This window comes from Pinus tabuliformis, chromosome 3_2 (genome assembly GCF_031772625.1).
Source record: "Pinus tabuliformis cultivar Carrire ecotype Pingquan chromosome 3_2, CPIR1, whole genome shotgun sequence".
Lineage (NCBI taxonomy): Eukaryota > Viridiplantae > Streptophyta > Pinopsida > Pinales > Pinaceae > Pinus > Pinus tabuliformis.
This window is the reverse complement of record NC_142302.1, coordinates 308,309,490-308,325,382: the sequence shown is the minus strand read 5'-3', so window position 1 is coordinate 308,325,382 and position 15,893 is coordinate 308,309,490. Positions and strand designations below refer to the sequence as shown.

Below are 15,893 nucleotides of genomic sequence, written 5' to 3'. Positions count from 1 at the left end.
TCACTACAGCATGCAGTGTCCTCTCAGGAAGGACAAGCCGGAGAAGCAGGACCAGGAAGTAGCATCCATTGAGTTCGACAAGCTGTCCTCAAGGCTGGAGGAAGAGTTTTCTATGTTTGCAGCCATACCTCGAAGAGGAAGGTGGGGCGACTTGGAGCTGTAGTCCTAGAGATTGCAGAGAAAAGGCAGGGTCCATTGAGGAGTCCACCTGATGAATCATCACGTGGCTACGACGCCCACAATATTCAGTAGCAGGATGGATCAGTGTCAGAGATGCAGTCAAATTCTAGAGTGATAGTTGCAGATAGTAGCAGTCAAGTGTTGGGGAGTGCAGTGCAGAGTTGGCAACAAAGCAGAGTCAGCAGTAGTGCAGATTCCTTGGTGGACAATGCAGTAGCTAGTAGCAGTCAGATGCTCAGGAGACAGATGCATCATACTGAACACGTTTGATTCAGTATTTTTGATGCTTCTCAGTTGCAGTTGTTGCAGTTGCAACAACAATAATTGAGAGGGAGTTGCAGTGCAGACACAAGGTTGTTAGCAGTATGGCAGTGTCAGTAGCAGCACAGATGCAACATCAGAGTTGCGTAGTGGTTGACGGGAAATGGCCAGACATTAGCAACGTAACAGAGGGATGATATAGAGATAGGGTATTGTAGCAGCAGTGATGTAGCACTAGAACACCTTCATCGCTAAGAAGGATTGTTAGTTTTTTTGTGGCATCGAAGCTGTTCTAGTCTCAAAACTTTGTGGAGAGGCTAAAACACATGAGATCTACAAAACCCAGAAATCGTTTCTGAAAATTCCACCTAGAGATGGCTTAATTAGATTATTTGCCGATTTTTAAATATTTCCCAAGTCTAAACTTAGGGAATATGGTTAATTTATCAGTATTAATTGAGATAAGGTGAGAATTCTCTAGAAACTCACAAAGATTGATAAGGAATTAATATGGACCCTTGATTAAGTTTTAATCTTAGCCGTTGGTGCTTCAACAAAGGATTATAAGAAGAAGTCGATGGGTAGATGGAGAATAAACTTGTGGGGTTCGATTTCTTTGGTAGTTTGATTTCCAGAGAGTAGCAATAGTTGCCAGAAAGCCAGATAAGGATGCAGAAATAGTGAGGGGCAGAGATAATGAGGCTAGAGGAAGTTTTCCAGATCCGACAAGTGCATTTGCAAAGAGGCCACAATTTCTCCATGAAGCTGTGCAGAGGTAGCGCAAAAGCTTCATTGGGCAATTCGATTTGTTGAGGAAGGAAGACGTTTTCAGTTCCAGAAGCCGGATAGAAGTTCTAGAGTGCCAGAGAAGCATTTTCCTAGCCAGCAACAGGCATGACGACTTGATTAGCAGACGATTTTGGCAATACGTGTGGCAGAAAACTTCTGCTTGAAGCAGAGCCTGCGCAGGCCAAGTTGGACGACTTTCTTTTCAGTAGTAGTTGAGTGCCGACATTGCTCAGAGTGAGGGTAATTTCCCTCTAGATATTTTTGCCAGTATTTTCTCTGCAGGATAGGCAACATTTGACATCCAAATTATTGCACTTAGAATTTCTCACTGTTACATAATAATAAAAACCCTTAGCTGCTGCAACGATTTTCCCAAGTTGGGCTCTTTTGGGGACATTTATCCAAAAATAACTGTGTCATATTCTTTATGTGTGTGTGCTAGATTTTCTCAGTTTCGAGCACTATTTTTCTTTCGCATTTTATTTGTGAAGATCAAAATGTGAATTATTTGATATTTGCCGTAGTAGATAAATTGTTAAATAAATTAACAATTAGGAAAATAATTTCCAGTTGCTATGATAGATGAAATTTTCACAGGATGGAGGAGGGAGGAATTGTGGTACATTAGTTACCCCAGCCATTGTTTTTCCACCTTTCTTCATTTACCTTTTGCCCTTTTTTCCTTCTTTGTATTATTTCTCAGGGCTCCAAGAGATGAGAGCATGCTGTGTATGGTATAAACAATTTTTACCCCCTTAAGGTGGGGCAGTTCATCGCCCACCAAGGGTTGGAACGTGCATGGGTTCCTTATTGATGTGGGGGCACTCATGGGGCGTAGGAACCAGGGTGATGGCCATAAAGAAGGGTTAGAGCTCATGTTTGGCTTTTGACCACATGCTAATATAATGTCTCGATTGTCTTTTGCATTTTATAATATTCTTTTCTCTTGTTTCTTGCTTGTGGCAATGATATGCTTTTAACCTTTTTTTAGCTGAATCAAACTCCAGGGCAACAATTTTAGGCCTGACCCAAACATGTGTACAAGGGGAAGGGGTGTAATAGCCCTTTGTGGACCCAAAGATGGAAAATGATGAATAGGGCTTATAATGTACATAGGGGAATGAAAAATGTGAAACGGGAAAACGAGACAGTGCTACCAAAATTGGGGTTTCCCAAGCAGTGCCCTTCCTAAATCTATAAGCCAATAGGGGGGATCCCATGGGACTAGGATTAAGGATTAAACCCCCATTTAAGGTGAGGTACAAGACTATAGTCAAAACCCTTCTCCTTCCAAGTCACCCAATAATCCTTGCTCAATGTGCCCAAGGAAAAACATGCGTAAGCACTTGATTGCATAATGGAAAACATACCTTTAGGATTGGATGGCCCACTTTCAAACATATGCTCTCGACAGATGAGCGAGGGGACATATGACTGGTTCAGGGAGCGGAGATCAAATTCAAATGGCACAATATATCGGATATACTAGTGATTGTTAGGGGTTGCTGGCTACCGACTGAAGACAAATCTAGGAGAAAAGTTCTCCTATGGGGTCACCCACTTTTGGTGGGTAACAGGGTCAATTTAGACCACTACCACTATAACCTCCATGTGTACCAACATAGCCTCTCATGTGGCACTCATGGCTGGTGAAGCGAACAAAGTTCGTTCTTCAAGTCAAATACTCTAGAAGACTTGGAGTATGTAGATCTCCATTGAGGATACAATAATATATATAAAATGTATGAATAAGAATGATGTTACAATCGAGAGTGAGGGTCTTGTATATATAGCCAAGTAAGTAACCTTTATGAATGGTCATGTCTCCTTAGACATACCTCTTTGTATAACTAATTATTACTTATTTACGTATTATTATGTTTATTATTTATTATCTATATTTATTACTTTTACATAATTATATTCATAACTTTGCCTTCCTATTCAAAAAGCTTTGTCCTCAAATCCTGTTGATGGAAGGGCTTGATCTCTTTTTCTGCTATGAACGTCTTCTGCTTGATCTCTTTTTCTGCTATGAATGTCTTCTCCTCTTAGAACTATCATCTTCGTTGATACAAGTTGATATGATCATTGGAGTGATGTATAAAATTGTCGCACGGAGGAAGGATCTGACCATTCTTAATTAACCTTTTGTGAAATCCTTTGATTACTGGAAACTTGTGATGAACTTTTATTACTGGATTGAGTTGTGCGCACTTCAATATTCTTTAGAACATAAGTTTGTTGTTTATGTTCTGAGTGATACAAATTCGTAGATTGATTGAGATGTCTATTCTTGTGATTCAGATGTAGATAAAGAGTTCTTTTGGTTTCCCTTATCATGTGTGTAGCAAGATTCTGATTTACTTCAGGTTCTGATGTCGTCGAGTTGGTTACAAAATCTTCACTTGGAATTTCCTTCATCTCAACATCTGAGTGAATTTTTTGTTTCACTAACGTGTCGTCTTCTTGAGTTGTGATATTCACTAGATTAGTATTCATTCCATTTTCTTCAACTTGAATTTCTTTATTTGAAGAATTCAACGCTTCCTTCTCAATAAGTTGTTGTACCTTATTTTCCAACGACTTTTTGTCTTTCTTAAGCTTCTTAATTTGTGTTAATAATTTTTCACTATGGTCTTTAAGCCGAGAAACTGTTATGAATAAATATATATAAATAATATAAATATAAATAAGGAGGATAATTGTAATAACGATTAGTTAATTAGTAATTAATACTGAAGAGGCATGTGTAAATGGGACATGACCTTCCATGAAGAGGCACTACCTAGTATATAAGTAGGCCTCTCACTCTCATTGTATCATCATTCTTATTCATACATTTAATATATATTCTTGTATCTCAATGGAGATCTACATATTCCAAGTCTTCTGGAGTATTTAACGTGAAGAACAAACTTTGTTCGCTTCATTTGGTATCAGAGCCATTCGATCCTCTGGCAAGCTCAACCGCTGCACAAGAGTCTCGTTCTCCGATCTAGGGCTTTGGCCATCAACATTCCGTCAACCTTGTTACCGTATAATTGAAGCGTATCGCTTAGAATTTGGGAGTTTCTCCTCTTCTTTATTTTCGCTATCAGGCCTTAGCCATTAAAATATATATATATATGAAAATAATAATAATAAAAAAAAAAATCTATTAAAAAAAGAAATTATACGAAAAAAATTCAAAATACAAATATATATATATATATATATATATATAATAACAAAATTAAAAAATCTGACTTGCGTTAGTAACCCAGAGAAGTTAATACCCAAAAATAATCGTCTGTGTTTATACCCTGCAAAATTCATGCATGACAAATACGTGGAATCTCCAGGTCACAATACCAAATCACCTCTTAAAATTATATTTCTCGAAACAACTGCACCAACTTCCACCCAACGCTAGAAAAACCATTGTATATTTAAAATCCCATCGCTATATACCACAACAATCATCACATCCCCAACAATCGTCGTAGCCCCAACGACAACATCTACACCGCCGCCACCCCTGCCACTATACCGTTGCCCTTGTCCAATACTGCCGCCGCTACAAGCCGCACAACCTTCATCCGACCTTACAGAGGACGCTACCACTGTAACATACCAACCACCGTGTTATTACTTTATTTGAAGCCCCAGTGACTACTAACACGAGTTCTTCTTGGAGCTGCACTTTAGTTTGCCACTGTCGACTCTCCCCACTGCCGCCATCTATCAATTGATGAGCTTATCAGAAAAAACGACGCCTATCAAGCGTTGAATCGTTGTCCATTATAAATCCCAAGTAGCACAAAATTGAAAGCTTGTCGCAAGAGAAAGATAGTGCCACCAAAATCTAAGGTTGGGGCTTCACATGAGATGCCCTCATTAATCTGACACCCGTACTGTTCTCTACCATCCATAAGACGTGTCAGTTGAATCTTTTGCCTAATTCAAAGTTAAAAATCAATTCATATTAATTACACAAGGATATATTTTGGTAAGGTTTATAATGAACACGGAAAAAAGGTGTTTTAGAAAAGTACAAAATAAATAATAAAATCATATATATATATATAAGGAAAAAAAATTATTTTGAAGTTATTAAAGGAGAAGAGAGTTCCAACGGATAAATAAAGGTTATATATGTAAAAAGGGATACTTATAAAATAAAATGAAAAAGGGACCTTATTATAATTCCAAGCAAGGGCATCTCAAACAAAGAATATATAAAGTTTATAATCAAAGTATCATTGACGAAGTTCATTTTGACAAGCAAAATGACATCTAATTCGGAATTTAAGGAAGAAAGATTTCCGAAAACTTCACGTAATTATGCTCCAGTGCTATTTAGAGTTAAAGGGTCCATTGCAGGAAAAGATGTCACTATTTCTATCTCACCTGCCGAAGATAAAAATTATATAACACCTAAAATCGCAAACCAAAATTAGTGATTCCGGAGTCAAATATAATCGAAAAATTACACTGTTTTGGCAACACAAAATGTGACCTAACCAATTTACAGTTAAACATTGAGGATTATACATTTATATCGCACTTTAGTTCAAACCCTATGGAGTGATCAAGGGGACATTATTTTGGGTTCACCCTAGATGGAAATCCTTGGTTCGTTCATCCTGAATACAAAAAAGAAGTTTCTGACACTTTCTTACAAAAAGAAACAAATAACACTACAGGATGTCACCGTGAAGCCCAATTCAGTAACACCAGAAGACATCCAAGATATTTCAAAAGTAATTTTTCAAGAAGGTAAAAAAGTACTACAAAATATGCAAAATAAAATTCACAAAATCACTGCTGATAGAGATTAAGTTTTCGACTTAAGGATCATAGAAAAAAATTACTAACACAAATTAAAAAGATTAAGAAGGACAAGAAGTCGTTAAAAGACAAGTTAGAACATTGTATTCAAGAGGAAGCATCGAAGTCACTCGCCGTAACATCCCGAGTTGAAGATAAAGAAACAGATACTGAACCAGTCAATAGCAGAACTCAAGAAAATGATCAATTAGTTGAAGGAAAAACACACTCACATGTTACAATCCAGATGATGAAAATTCCAAACAAAGATTGTGTACCTAACTCAACAACCATAGTACCAGAAGGAAATCAAAAAAATTCCACACACCTAATAAGGGAAAGTCAAACCAAAAAAGTTCCCTATTGACATCCGAATCATGAGAGTAGACAACTCAACCAAGTTACATATCAGGACCATTCAGAACAAAAACAACAAACTGATGTTCCAAAGAATATTGATGTAACCTCAATCCAATCCTATGATGACAATTCGTTACGAAATTCCAGTGATCAGAATATTCCACAAAAGATTAATCTAGGATGGTCTGATCCCTTCTCAGTGCGACAATTTTGTTTGTCACTTAGAAGATCATATCAACTTGTATCAACAAAGATGACAGTGCCAAGACGAGAAGACATTTGAAACCGAAAAAAAGATCAAGCCTTTTGCATCAACAAGCTTTGAGGACAAAGCTTTTTTGAGGAGGAAGGCAATGTTACGAATACATACATATTAATAATATAAATATAAATAAGGAGGATAATTGTAATAACGATTAGTTAATTAATAATTAACATTGAAGAGGCATGTCTAAATGGGACATGACCTTCCATCAAGAGGCACTGCCTAGTATATAAGCAGGCCCGTCACTCTCATTGTATCATCATTCTTATTCATACATTTAATATATATTCTTGTATCTCAATGGAGATCTACATATTCCAAGTCTTCTGGAGTATTTAATGTGAAGAACGAACTTTGTTCGCTTTATAAACTTCTTCTTTTTTGTTAGTGGTGATCTTGTCAATTTCTCTTTGCATATTTTGTAGTAATTTTTTTCCCTCTTGAAAAATTATTTTTGAAATATCTTGTATGTCTCCTAGTGTTACTGAATTTGGTTTCAATGTAACATCCTGGAGTGTTATTTTCTTCCTGTAGGAAAATGTTAAAAACTTCTTTTTCGTATTCAGGATGAGGGAACCTAGGGTTTCCATCCATGGCGAACCCAAAATAATGTCACCTTGATTGCTCCATGGAATTTGAACTGAGAATTGCGATATAGATGTATAATCCTCAATGTTTAACTGTAAATTGGTGTAGGGCTCGTTATTGAAATTTACAAACAGTATATGCCTATCCATTTAAATTCATTTCTATTTAAATTCATTTCTAACATACTGTATTTACAATTGCATAAAATTTCATTTCTAGCAGAATGTACAAAATATGCCTTCCAATTTTATGACTAAACAAATCAAATTAGATATATGTACTTACCTGGTTTTTCTGAGTTGGTGTCAGTTCCTGGATGATGTTGGATGATGTTGTTCTCCGGATACCAAACCAACCAATTTCCTCCCAGCCTGTCTGGGATCGGTCTTTCCGGACCCCAAACCCAAAAGGCTTCAAAAGTGAAACCTTTTGGCCCCCGTGCCCAAAACTTCCAAGAACAGGTCTCAATTTTCCTAGATCTACATCTGGAACCCCAAAGCTCATTCGGTATTTCACATTCCTCTCCCAGATTTTCCATTTGTTTCCTTTTCTAAATTTCCATCCCGCAATCTCCATATAACCATCCCCCCACCTTCTCCTCTTAGGTTTTCTTATATAGGAAAGGATCCTTCCCTCCGAAGAAATCCCACCCTTTTTTCCTCCAATCATCCTTGTTCTTATCCTTTTAAATTCCCATTACTCCAGTCGGTTGTCTTTATTATACATTAAATTATATTTTTATTTAAATATATAATAAATGGTATTTTGATCTTTATCGCCTCAACCGACTTTGGGAAGAGGATCTTTTTTTTTTTTAAAAGTACTTAACATGACATGCCAAAGGATAAGTTGATTAACTTGGGCCTAATAATATTTATTTATTTATTATTTAATTAAATGTTATTAATGAAAATGAATTAATATATTATAAATAAGGTATTAATTAATTATTTTACTATTTAATTTATTTCCCATACATAAACACTTCATATAATTAAATTGGTATGAATACTACTACAGTGCTTTCAATAATTAATTCATTTTTTTCTTCTACTTGGGAATTTTCATAATAAGTTAGTATGCATACTAGCGCAGTGCATGCAATGCATGCATATGTAGCTATCATATGCATGCCTCGTATACATGCTAATATTTTTATGTTACTTGTAAGTTGAAATGGGTCGTTACATACACCCCTCCTTCAAAACACTTCGTCCCGAAGTTAGAGTTTATATAGTATATCGGTAATTACTTTAGTGTTTAGTATAATCATGTAAGGATTGCGTTCCGCGATTGAATACTTATTTGTAATGAAAAGAATTTTAAAATTTGTTTTGAACATTCATGCTCTGCCCCAACAGAGTTCCCAAGCTATTCTATAATCATCCTGTCCTTCCTAATCTCTTCCACTCCCATCCTATCCGTCCTCTACTGGATTATGCCATGGCATCGGCTATACCGATCTAACCATTCATAAACCTCAAGGGTGATAGCGTCGATTGTATCGACCTATATATTTTGTAGGCATCCGGCAGTCATCATCACACGTCTAGGGGAGCGTAACTCGCACAGTTCTCCCATGACTCCGGGTTTTGGAGGATAAACGGTGGGCAACACCTCCACCCCTCCTAATTGGATCAAGCTGAACACCCTATCATGGAACCTGATTGAGCCTCAATTGTTCTTGAAAGTTTTGTCATCACGTGGTTGGTTTGGTATCCGGGATTTAACCAGAGCTTGTATAGCGTATCAGGGTGATGAAGACATCTGCAACATAAATACTTGTCCACACATCATAACATATGCATTGATATATTCATAAAATATATTCAAATAACCCTTTCCTATACATGGCTATGTCTAGCTGATATATCTACAATTAACTTTCACATCAAAATAGTAAAGTGTGATCACTATTATTATATCCATTTTATCAATGATAGGAAATCTATGGTTTTTCATCAAAGTCACACATGCTCATAAGTAAGACATCATATGTAGAAATTTCATCCTAACATAATTTATGTGGGCATCCATGAATCAACAATACATGCAGATTTAAGTAACATACATAATAAACCATAATAATTTGAAATAACATACTCCTCTGTATCTTTTCATAGCTATGGAAAATTTCAAAATGACAGTCTCAAGAATATGGCTAATAAAGTAAAGATAAAATAAAGCCTTATCTATTATACACTTTTCCTATAATGATATTGCTAATAAATTTTATATTCTTTATGTATTAACACTTATTATCCTTATCATGTTGTATCAAGTTTTCCCTATACAACAATCACTTCAGCTATCTTTCATGTATCAATTATCATATTATAAGCCCTTTAGACACCCTTCTGTACTGCTATCTTGTAGCTTATTTGACTTTTACTTCACTTTTATAGTTCCCCACCTTGCAACTAGTGTTATTTGTTAACATTACTCCCTATTTCCACACACACACATATATATATATATATATATATATTTTACTTGATGATTGCTTTCTTTTTCTTCATTTTCCTTTGACCTTGTTATTTATGATTCTCCTTATCTCTTCAATTACCATAGAGTATACATTAGTTTATTGTTTATTTATGCCCTCATTGCTTTTTATATTTACTTTAACTATTAAAGATATACTCTATATTCTTTTATATTTTGTAACATATTTATTTTCACTCTACTTTATATATATAGTTCCCTGGAAATCATAGTTATATGTCATACTATTATAAATTTGTTCCTTTCCTAATTTTCACTTTCATTTTTATTTGGGTTATTTATTATTCCACTATGTTTTATGCACACCCTGATTTAATATTGAAATTATGAAATATTCGTCTATATATATATATATATATATATATATATTCATTCCCTGAAATCTCTCACATGTGTGTTTCGTCTTTATAGAATGTAAAAATAAAATAAATGACCTTTGTTAATCTTTTATTTATCAAAATACTCATTTTAATCCTAAAGACTAATGAGCCAAATTTATTCACCTTTTCTTTTATTTACTTTAATACTAATTGCTTACAATACATTGAAGTCACCTTATACTACTTTTACTTTCATTTCTACTTTATTGCTTTATAATATTTAAAATTAATTACTTAATTACTTACTTACCGTATTAAATTATTTTATTATTATTATTTTCTTGGCTAAAAATCCACATATTCTTCACTAGATTAACATCTTTCATTTAATATGTGAATGGATTTCTATTCAGGAAAACTAAGGATAATCACCCATTTGCATTAGGTTGTCATTCTTATCCAAATTAGAATTGGGGAGAATCCATGATTAATGCCATGTGAACGTCTGAAACCTTTACTCGGGATCCATATTTCACAATTCTTATTTATTTACTTATTTATTTTCTTGGAAAGAGAAAATTCGAGCTTCGTAATTCATTAAATAACGCGATAATCTGTTCATAATAAAGTCACAACTCAATCTTCTCTGCACAAGGCTTGATTCATTCTGTGTACTTTATACAATCTTCTACTTAATTTTGTTCTCCAAGATCTAGTTCTTTTGAAAAAAAAAAAAATTATTTTTTATTTTTTATTTTTTTCAATTCAATCCAGATATATTTTAATTTAATTCCATAAATATAATTATAGAATAATCCTTAAATAAAATACAAACTCCAATGTTACACCCCTCATCTCCCGATCTCACATACCCATCTTGATAGGAAAAGAAATGAGCATATTTTATAATATACAATGTTTATTGTCATTTTAATGATTTTGTTTGATTTTAAAATTTTTACAGAATTATATTGTTTTACTATACTTTCCAAACAGCTACAAACACATTATCTTAGATTTAGACTTATAAGGCCATCGTTATATACAATGAGATAGGATATATATATTATGTTCATTTTATATTATATATAATTCTGTATGTATATTTTATATTATATATAACTGTTATTTTAAATGGCTTGGCTTTTTTAAAGATTATTGCACGATGGAATTTTATAGCTTCCTTATCTTCTTCGTTCTTACTATTGTATGACTATCTTCTATACAACATATGATGTTTTCAATTAAAATTTGTCTTAGAGCAATAGAAAAATTAAGCCCTCTATTAAATACATTAATCTCATCATTATTAAAATGGTTAATTACTTTCTTATTTGAAATTCCCAATATTCCAATTTTTTTTTTTTTTTTTTTAAAACGTCCACTATACTTATTTGACCAGTTTAAACAATTAATAATTACATACCCATGAAATTAAATGGTCATTAGTAAATAAATAATACCATATTTTTTTTTTAAATAAATAATACCATATTTTTTTTTTTGAAATAAAATGTTCATGACACTTACTACGTCCCCCCCCCCTTTTTTTATTTTTTCGCGCCACGGGCCAAACTTATATTGAACTCAACGGAAAGCACCAACGTACGGTCATCAAGAATCTGGGATTCCGGCTGAGGAGAGATAACGAAATTGAAAGAGTTAGCATAGTCTAATAATCACAGTGCATAAATTTTCAGCTGTCAAAATTTGGTCTATCCGCAGAATTGATTTTCAGCTCATGTTATCTTCTTGATTAGGTAGATTCTAGTACTTCTTGTTCATGTCGATTTGATATAACAAATAGCAGCATTGGTTAATTCTTTAACACATAGTTTGAAGATAAAGAAGAAGAATTAATGTTGTTATATTCTGTGTGTGCATAATTTAATAAAAAAAAATATAGCTAAAGCAAAAATGTTACAATATTAAATTCTTTGCAGCCTTCACTATAAAACAGGAATTTGACTTTTCCAGATGCCCATCATTGTGAACTGACTTCATTAACTCCAAAACCATTAAATCTACGGGTCGGCCATAACCGAAGTATCAACAGCCTTGGGAATATACATACACTCACCTGTTGATTAAGTAGGGAAATTATGCCAAAACTCTTTACAAAGTTTGGAATGCTTTAAACGCCTCTGCGTCATCAACGTGTTAAACTCATGTGAGTCACTGCCACTAATCAGCAAAATTTCTCTCAATTTCCCTTAATTCGTTTGACGTGTGAATATTATGAAATGAAATGTGGAGGGACTATGACCTTTCCACTTGGCCCTCCAGACGTCGCCTCACATGGCCCTTAAACTTTAAAAACCGAAACATGTATCATATTGGAACCTTAGAACCTCATAAGCTTGCCGCATTTCCTTACAATTCCTCCAATTCACCGTCGGCTTTACTAACTGCAGGTAGCTCAATTATGATATTCAATTCCTCCAATTCACCTTCGGCATTACTAACAGCAGGTAGATCAATTTCTGTTGCCTGACTAGCATTACTAACTGCAGGTAGATCAAATTCTGTTGCCTGACTAGCATTACTAACTGCAGGTAGATCAATTTCTGTTGCCTGACTAGCAGCAATACCAATAGGAATAATAGCAGGTTTATTAGCCTTTTTATTTCGAACCTTCTCTGTAGTCTGACAATTCACTGTGTCATCCGAATTCTCTCATCTGAATTCAGGTTTATTAGCCTTTTCACTTCAAACCTTCTCTGTAGTCTGACAATTCACTGTGTCATCCGAATTCTCTCATCTGAATTCACTGTGTCCGTCTTTCTATCATTTTTTTTTTTTTTTTTACAAGGTCTTTAGTATTAATCTCAAAAATGTCTTTAATATTAATCTCAAAATGTTAGATTATGCACCTAAGTTGTACAATTCGAAAATTCTTAGATACATCGGCCTCTTATGTATTCAATGTAAATATTTGCATCTTGCTCCATCAGCAGCATTGTAAACAGAAAATATATTGTACAATCTTGAATGGTTGTAAAAATGACCTCTAAAAGGTGCCTATTACATTTCAGCTGGCCGTTTAAAATGATTCCCTCTCTAGATTTATGCTCATGGTTCTAAGTACTGAAAGTACCTTTTCTGCAAGCTTGTTATCTTTCTTGGACCAACTACAATGTAGGATATCTGCCAATTGACTTTTCTCCGGACAATCACATGTCCTGTAAAAGCATTTCTTATCTGAACAAATAGAAATAGTAAGTGACTGTCCTTGTATACAGCCTTCATGTTCCTGAAAAATCAAACCTCCTAGGAATCCTACTAACCTTAAATATACAGCATGAAGTAAATTTAAGCCAGACATTTTAACGTCAATATTCAAGTCTGAAGAATTTGATGATACATCAGCACCAACATTAACATTCATATTTTCCATTTCTGTATTGTCATCTCGTATCGAATCTAAAGGGTGGCCAACTGAACTCAGGGAATGAAATGAAAATTCCTGATTTTGCTGCATATCATTGTCTCGATTCCAATCTGGAGAAACATTTTCATGGGAGGTGGTATAGTGTTTCTTCCTTGCAGGTTCCTCAGGTTCAAAGCTAGGCCATAATTCACTCTCAGAATTGCACAATGCTTTTGGTTTTATCTCCCTGTTTCTGTTGATGTATATTGGACAGCAACAGATAACTCAACTTTGTGATCCTCCTTTTCCAGAGTATCCAGTGCTTCTGATGAATGGAGAACTTTTACTTTCTCTGCTTTTCCCATTTAAGACAATACCCTCAGCTGGCATTTTATCTCTGACGAGAAGTTCTTGAAGATTTTTTTGTATTCTGCTTGCTTAAGTCCAAAGTAGTTACTTTACCTTGATTTAAGTGCTTAGCCATGCTCATATTCTTTCTAAGGAATTCTTTTGTGACATCAACTTTGACTGAATGGCGTGAAGGAATATCAACAGTTTCATTGTTCATGGGATCATAACTTGGAATTCCCAGCTCAGAGGAAATTCTGGCCTTCAGTAAGGTCATTTTAGGCTTCTCACCATGGACAAGAACTGTATGTCGCGGAGAAACATGCTTCACAAGATCCATAATCCCTTTCGCATCAGTATGTGCACTGAATGATATTATATGTATAGAACCTGACAACGAACTTCAATATATGTCTTTTTGTCCAACTTCACCCTTGTTGCTTTGCCAGACATCAGCTTATGCCCAACAGTTCCAGCTACACAATACCCAGGTAAGGTGACTAGATTCTTCTCTGATGGTGCCCATTCTTTGGAAACATCTAAAGGAAGCCCACCACTGATGGAATATGATTGGCTTCTTCGCTACCATGGGCTCGGATCTTATTTATATAGATGCCTAGATTCTTATGAATACAGACTACAGATAATAACAACTTCCTTTCTGAAAATTGGTATGCTTGCTTCAAAGTCTTAACTTAGAATTTTTCGGTCATTTGTTTATGCACAGAACTATAAATGTTGGGATGACATTTTTTTTTTTTGGATACATATTTTCGGCTACTATACCATTGTCTACAATTCAGACTTTATATATATGACTGTTACAATTCAAACTTTATATATATGACTGTAACAGATCTTCCGTAGTTCGGTCTTGGTCCTTGTGACTGTAGCTTCAAGATGATCCTGTTAACTATGCTTACAGTGCCTTTAATCAACTCGGCACTAGGTCCTTTACTTGCTAGCTAACTAGCCATTTGATGATTTCGGATTACTGAGGTGACAACGTGTTCTTAATTTGAAAGGTGATTTCAGACCTTAATATTTATGCCCAGAACCTTGCTCCTTTTACTAAAGGATTCGACCTTGAATGGCTATTAATCTAGCCTCTCGATCCTTTTAAGAACAATACTTCTATACTCTTCAAGTTACTTCACTGTCTTGCTCAGGCTGCGGCCTAATCACTGGGTTAATTTTGTTTTGTAGTTATGCCCAGAATGTCAACTTCTCTGCGCAGTTGTGATCTTCTATCTGCCCTTGTGCCAAAAGTTTTGAATATGCAAACTTAACACTTAGTGTTAAATAGGAAAACTTTCTTACGTTTATTAGTTATAATTCCCACTATACGATGGTAGCCGCTAAGGTCCCAAGTGTTTGAATTTAGCTCCGATACCATATGTAGGGCTCGTTATTGAAATTTACAAACAGTATATGCCTATCCATTTAAATTCATTTCTATTTAAATTCATTTCTAACATACTGTATTTACAATTGCATAAAATTTCATTTCTAGCAGAATGTACAGAATATGCCTTCCAATTTTATGACTAAACAAATCAAATTAGATATATGTACTTACCTGGTTTTTCTGAGTTGGTGTCGGTTCCTGGATGATGTTGGATGATGTTGTTCTCCGGATACCAAACCAACCAATTTCCTCCCAGCCTGTCTGGGATCGGTCTTTCCGGACCCCAAACCCAAAAGGCTTCAAAAGTGAAACCTTTTGGCCCCCGTGCCCAAAACTTCCAAGAACAGGTCTCAATTTTCCTAGATCTACATCTGGAACCCCAAAGCTCATTCGGTATTTCACATTCCTCTCCCAGATTTTCCATTTGTTTCCTTTTCTAAATTTCCATCCCGCAATCTCCATATAACCATCCCCCCACCTTCTCCTCTTAGGTTTTCTTATATAGGAAAGGATCCTTCCCTCCGAAGAAATCCCACCCTTTTTTTCCTCCAATCATCCTTGTCCTTATCCTTTTAAATTCCCATTACTCCAGTCGGTTGTCTTTATTGTACATTAAATTATATTTTTATTTAAATATATAATAAATGGTATTTTGATCTTTATCGCTTCAACCGACTTTGGGAAGAG

At 34.9% G+C, this 15,893-nt stretch overlaps 1 protein-coding gene and 1 pseudogene across 2 annotated transcripts in view; one reads left to right on the top strand and one right to left on the bottom strand.

Moving 5' to 3' along the window:
* Positions 1 to 15,893, top strand: part of LOC149180784 (putative peroxisomal acyl-coenzyme A oxidase 1.2) — a 473,981-nt gene that overhangs the window by 336,226 nt on the left and 121,862 nt on the right. The window lies entirely within an intron of this gene.
* On the bottom strand, positions 13,124 to 15,668 carry LOC149180785 (uncharacterized; annotated as a pseudogene).